We start from the raw sequence: 5,986 nt of genomic DNA, 5'->3' as shown, positions 1-5,986 counted from the left end.
GCCAGGCTTTGTGGAGTTTGTAATGGATTAAGTGGCTCTGAAGGACATGGGGGGTTTTGGTAGTACCTTGGTGGGAAGGTGGGGAGCGGGGGGGCATCACCCTGCATGGTGCTGGTCCAGAAGGGTGGGCGGGGTGGTGGGGATGGGTTAAGAGGATTTGATCCTCTTTCTTTTGTCTTTATTTTAGTGTGTTTTAAGAGCTGAACTGGGGCTTGTTGAAAAGGGGAAATGTCTTTGGATGGTGCTGCAGGAGAGGCTGGTCAGCAGGTTTCTCTCCCATCCATCATGGCTGGGCGGGTTGTGGGTCTCTCCATCCCTAGGGCTCAGGCTGCAGTGCTCAGCGGGGATGCAGGGGTGGCTTGATGAGAACATGTTTTCCAAAACTCCAGTGGAAGCAGGAGGAAAGAAAGAAAACACTTTCTGACCCATGCAAACACCCAGGTTGTGCTGCTGCTCCGCACTGACGAGGACGGGGAAGGACCCACTTTGGGATGGCCCCATTGTGGGTGTCCCCAGGCCGAGAGCAGAGATGCTCTGTGGGACTGGGAGTGATGCACCCTGCAGTGCCCAGGGCACAGATGCAGGGAACTGGGCAGCCCCATCCCGGCAGGAGGGATGTGCTGCTTTCCAACACATTGGGGAAGCATAAACCAGAGTTGCCACCAAAAAGGGGAACATTTCTGGAGCCCCTAGGGGACAGCCAGGCCCTGTGGCCATTTGGGGACGTGCAGGCGTGCCCTGCCTGCCCTGCTGCTGAGCTGGTGAGCGTGACAAGCTCTGACATCACAGCTGGGAAAATAACATGTTATTTTCCCAGCTTGGATGTGACTTTCCCTGCTATTACTGGCAGCGACCATCTTGGGAGGAGAAAGCAGCGGAGGGCTGTCAGGCGAGGGGAGAGAAATGGTTTTCTGGGCTTGTGGAGCCTGTCCAATCCCTGTGGGGTGTGGGGATGCTCTGTGGGGCTGCCCCATTCCCTATATCCTATTGCTTTTGGCAGTGAGTCCATGCTGAAAGTGCAGCTTCACATGGGGGTCCCGCATGAGCAGCATCCCGGAGCCCTGCAGCAGCGGCGATGGTCAGTGGCGATGTGGTGCTGAGCCCACATTGAGCCAGCACTGTTCATCCTACAGCAGCCCCTTCCCAGGTGGAGGAAAGGGCTTGAAACCTCATCAGGAGCCATCTCCTGTGGGCATCATCCAAAAAGCAAGATGGGAACAGAGCTGCTGCCCTCCAGGATGCTGTGCTGGCCCATGGAACCTCTGCTACTCTCCCCCAGCAGCAACAAGGGTTGGCCATGGTAGAAGTCTCTGCTGGCAAAGTGGAGTTTGAAATAACTTGGTGCAGTGAGGAGATGGTGTCTTTTTTGGGGGGAAGACCCCCCAACTAAACAAAACAGTGTCACAGCAGAAGCTTCTTGTGCCCCAATGTTTGAGAAATGCCAGATGTGCTCCGGGAGGGCTCATCGGACCGGTGGAGCCACCTCTCCCTGGGGTGCTTAAAACATCAGCTGGAAAAAGCCATTTAACTCCAAGGCCTTGAACTGGCTGCAGCACTGGTGCTGCAGCACTCTGGAGCCCAGACCTGAGGGTCCTTGGTTGCCCATGCCTTGCTGCACCCGCTGGGATGTGTAATGAGGTGTTTGGCTGAGGATGTTGTGTACCACAGCATCTCCAGCTCCTTGGGCAGCACAGGGATGCTTTTGGAGGTGGTGGTGGATGTGGCTATGGTCAGCCTTGGAGGATGGCATGTGTCAGCTTCCAACTGGGCTGAAAATGCATCGTGCTGGTAAAGCAGAGCTTAGTGTGTTGGAATCAAACCCAGTGTGAGTCTTGCAGGAGGAAATAAAACCTCTTGAAAGCCATAGGGTCACAGGATAGAGGAGATCCAGCACATCCCTGCCATTTCCCCCTTGGTGCAGCAACCAGGGGCTGCAGCAATAGGATGCTGTGAGTCAACCACCACATGTTTAATTATTACTTTAATTACCATCAGCCCTTCCAGTTCTCAGGATTTGGTGGTTTCTCATTATCCCCCTTGCATGTTCCCAGCATCCTTCCACTCCTGGTGTTGTACTGGGGAGGTATTTCAGGGACTCAGCCTCATGTTGCAGCAGGGGGTGAGTAGCATGGTGTGAGAAGTTCCTGAACCACCTGATAACACCCTTTCAGAGGTACTTTTGGGTAATATATTGGGTTTTCAAGGTGGCAGGCTTGTTTCTGCAACACCCAGCTGTAAGGGCAGTGAGTGTGGGGTTCCCCATTCCCAGGGCAGAGCATCCCCTGGGAAAGGACCTGCACCACTGTTGGGCTTTGAGGCTCTTCTGTGCATCCCAATCAGCACCACCCAAGCTCCAGCCTGCCCCAAGGCAGCCCCTGGTGCTGGGTGTCCTTTGGGGATGCCCCTGGGAAGCTGCACTCCCTCTTTATACCACGGGCCATGCTATGGGGCTGCTCTGCCGCCCTCCCAGGCTGTGGGGAAGGGCTCGTCTGGGGTCACAGCAATCGATATCTCATCTGCAGGCTCTCCTAGCGGAAGTGATGGTATATTGGAACATGGTAATGGGTCTTGTCTAGTGGAAAAGGCTAATCTTCCCCAGCTGTACAGGATCTCCGCAGGTGTCCTCTGGCTCTCCCCGCTGCCACCAGCCCTGCAGCCAGCCAAGGAGCACACACGCTGCTTTAAAGCTGCAGCACTCCAATTTATCCTGGTCGCGGTGAGGGAGAGATGACTCCAGCCTGGTCCCATGGGGTGCAGAGCCGCGGCTGGGGCTTCCCAGTGAAGGACTGGCACTTAGGATGGCATCATGAAGCACGGGCAGCTCACATTTGCTGGCTCAAAGTAGATAAGGTGACGTGTCCTCCAGCCTCGCTCACACAGGGATGGCATTTCCCCACGGAGAGGAGGAGGAGGATGTGAGGATGATGGCAGGAGGGATGTGGCCCCCCTCAAGTGCTACCTGTAAGTGTAGGTGGGAGGCATGGATGTACCACAGGGAAAAGCAGGGGTGAAAGGTCCTTGCTGTTAATTTGGCTTCTTTGGCAATGCACTTGCTGCTCAGCAGGGTTCACTGCATGGGGTTTGGTCCATTTTGCCCATCCCTAGGGATTGCAGAGGCAGATCTCCCCTTCCCGGATGGTTTTCACACCCAGTTGGGCTTTGTACAAGCCCAGGGGTCCTGGTTTCTCTAAGCTGACCAGCCAGTGCTGGCTACTGCAGCCTGCTGCATCACTATGGCAAAACCAATTTCCCTGTTTCTCTGGAGTTCAGGTAATTACTGGGTTTAAGATTTAATATGCATGTGGATTTTAGTGCAGGTGTTATCAAGAACAGCTCAGAACAATGCACAGGTTTGGGCAATGCATCCTGGGGGATCAGGTGTGGTCTTGGTGTATGGAGCCCCCCATGTGGTCTGCAGAATGGGGGGCTTGGGGGTGCCCATCAGAGGCTGATATCCCATCACATCTGATCTCATGGTTGTGCCAAAGATCATGCTGACCTTGTTCAGGGCAGGGATTTTTCCCTGCAAAGGGCAGTAAGAATAGATGGGTTTTAAGAGGAAATTCCCAGGGGAACAGAGCAGCTATGCAGCTGCTGAGTTTTTGCTTAAACTTTATTTTACTGGGGAGAGAAAGGGATCACTGGGTCCATGTGAGCAAAAGGGATGATGTTTTGTGGGAGGGAAGCAGGAAGGTTTGTGTGGCTGTGTCTTCTGAGACTGCATCCCCATCATGTCCCTCCTGTGCCTCCATCTCCCCATCTGTGGGGTGTTTGGGAGGAGACCCCGGCCCACCTCTCCCAAAGGAGGGACAGAAAATCCTTTTGTGCTACCCAATATCATGTAATTTTGTGCAGGTGGTGGTCCATGGGCTGCAGTGCCAAGGATGGAGTCCCCTCAACAGAGACACGGGTAGTGATGGTGCACTCACAGGAACACAATGGGATCCCAATGATGAGCGTTTGTCTCCCTTTTTCCTTCAGAGACGTGGCTCCAAGCAGTTCATGGGAGCAGGGAAGGTGCCCTGGGCCCTGCACACAGGTCACAGGGGCTGCAGCACAGCACGGCTATTAAGTGTTTCTATCTTTCCAAGGGAAAGCCATCCATCCCCCCGGTGCGGTTGGGAGTCGCCGGTCGTGAGCTTCCCAGGCAAGGGGGAGATGGTCGCCTTTGTAAACCCCTTAACAAGGTGGCTTTGTCTCCCCGTTTAACAAGAAGCTCCCTTGCTTCTTCCCTGGGAGTTTCCCAACGCCGGGTCCCTGAAAGCCAGCTTTATGCTCCGGCCGGGGACGCGCTGCCGTGGGGCCGGCAGGGATCAGAGGGACACAGGGGCCCTTCTGCACGCCCCTGACAAAAGGCTGCCCCGGGGGGACAGAGCGTCAAAGCTCAGCCGGCACGGAGGGGGGGACAAGGGACCCTCAGAGGAGGCTGCGGTGTGAGCCCAGTGTCCATCTGGTCACTCGATCGTGGCAGGCAGCGATGCTCGGGGAGGGCTGGGGGGTCCTTGTGGTTCATCCCCATGGAGAGGGGGACAGGTAGGTTTTGTTGGCTGCAGGTAACCGGATCTGCAACCGTTTGTGCCTTCCTACCCTCTGCTCAGGCTTCCGTGGGGGGTGAGAGATGGGAGGTGGGAGCCAGGAGCTGAGGGCTGGAAACTGAGACCTCTGTGCAGAGGGGATGCTTCCCCTCAGCTGTATGGAAACAGGTTTGGAGAAAGCTCAGAATGCCTCTGCTCCAGCACCCTGCAGCCCTCCCAGCTGGACCAAGGCACATGCAGCAGTAGGAGGCAGTGATGCTTGGCTCTTGGCTATGAGAGTCATCCCAGTCCTGGCAGAGGCATCACCCAGCATCCGAGCTGTCCTCTCCCACCTCCTCTCCCTTCCTGACGGGCTCTACTGGACTCCTCTTGGTTAGGAAGCTCTTGCCCTTCCCTCATCCCACCACCAAGTGCCTGGTCTCGCCTCCCCCCGCCCCAGCCATCTGCCTCCGAGCCCCCTGCCCAGATTTACTGTCACACGTTAAAGCCAGGGCTCAGCGCCAGGGTCAGCATGTCACAGCGGCCCCTCATCGATTTGTTTTACCTCCCCTTGGCAAAAAAGCACTTTGGCCCCAGCCCCCTCGGTGACGTAAGGGTCTTCCCAAGGCCCTGGGTGCTCCCCTTGCCCATCCTTGTCTTGCATAGCTGGACCCTGTGGGCATGGGGCAGCGGGCAGCCAGCTGAGCCGCTGATCTCCTGACCCCGGGGGCACCTAATGTGTCTCCTGGTTTATCCGGATCAATATTTCTGCAAGAGCATGGATGACCCCTCCAGGAAGGGTGGAAAGGACGGTGGGTTCTGCTTGTTTGCACAGACCCATAGCTGGTTTAAGTGCTTGGCCAGGAGGGAGACCTCCAATGAGGATGACAGCTCAGACTGGGGGTGTCCAAGGTCTCCTTCTTCCAGTTTGTGGGTCTTGAGCTTTATACTGGAGCGCAAATGGTCTAAAACCTGATGAGCTGGCGTGGCTTCAGCCCTCAAGCCCCTTTCCCCACATGCATGGGGCTGTTGTGGGCAGGGCGGTGGTGATGGGTGGGGATGCAGGATGCTCAGCATCCAGAGCTACCGGGCTCTGGATGAACAGCGGGGAACTGAGGGATGCAGGTAGCTGCAGAGAGAACACTCAGTGGGGTCTCCTTCTGGCATTTAAGGTTGGGTGAGGGATGTTTGAACAGTCTTATTTGGTGCTGGGGGTGTTTTTACAGGAGCCTGGAAGCGAAAGTGAAGGGTGCACATTGGCTTAATAAGGCCTAGCAGTGGGCTGCTGGGGGACACGGCCGGGATGGCAGCCTCCAGCCCTTCCTGGTGCGCACTGAGGATGCGTGACACATGGAGAGCTCTTGCTCCTATGGCTTGGCTAAGGGAATCAAGGCAGAGCAAACATGGGCTGCAACCACCCTGCTGAAGGCACTATGTCCCCAAAACCCCTCCTGTCCCCAGCCCTGTCCCAC

This window comes from Strigops habroptila, chromosome 15 (assembly GCF_004027225.2).
Source record: "Strigops habroptila isolate Jane chromosome 15, bStrHab1.2.pri, whole genome shotgun sequence".
Taxonomy (NCBI): Eukaryota; Metazoa; Chordata; class Aves; order Psittaciformes; family Psittacidae; genus Strigops; species Strigops habroptila.
This window is presented reverse-complemented; position numbering follows the sequence as displayed.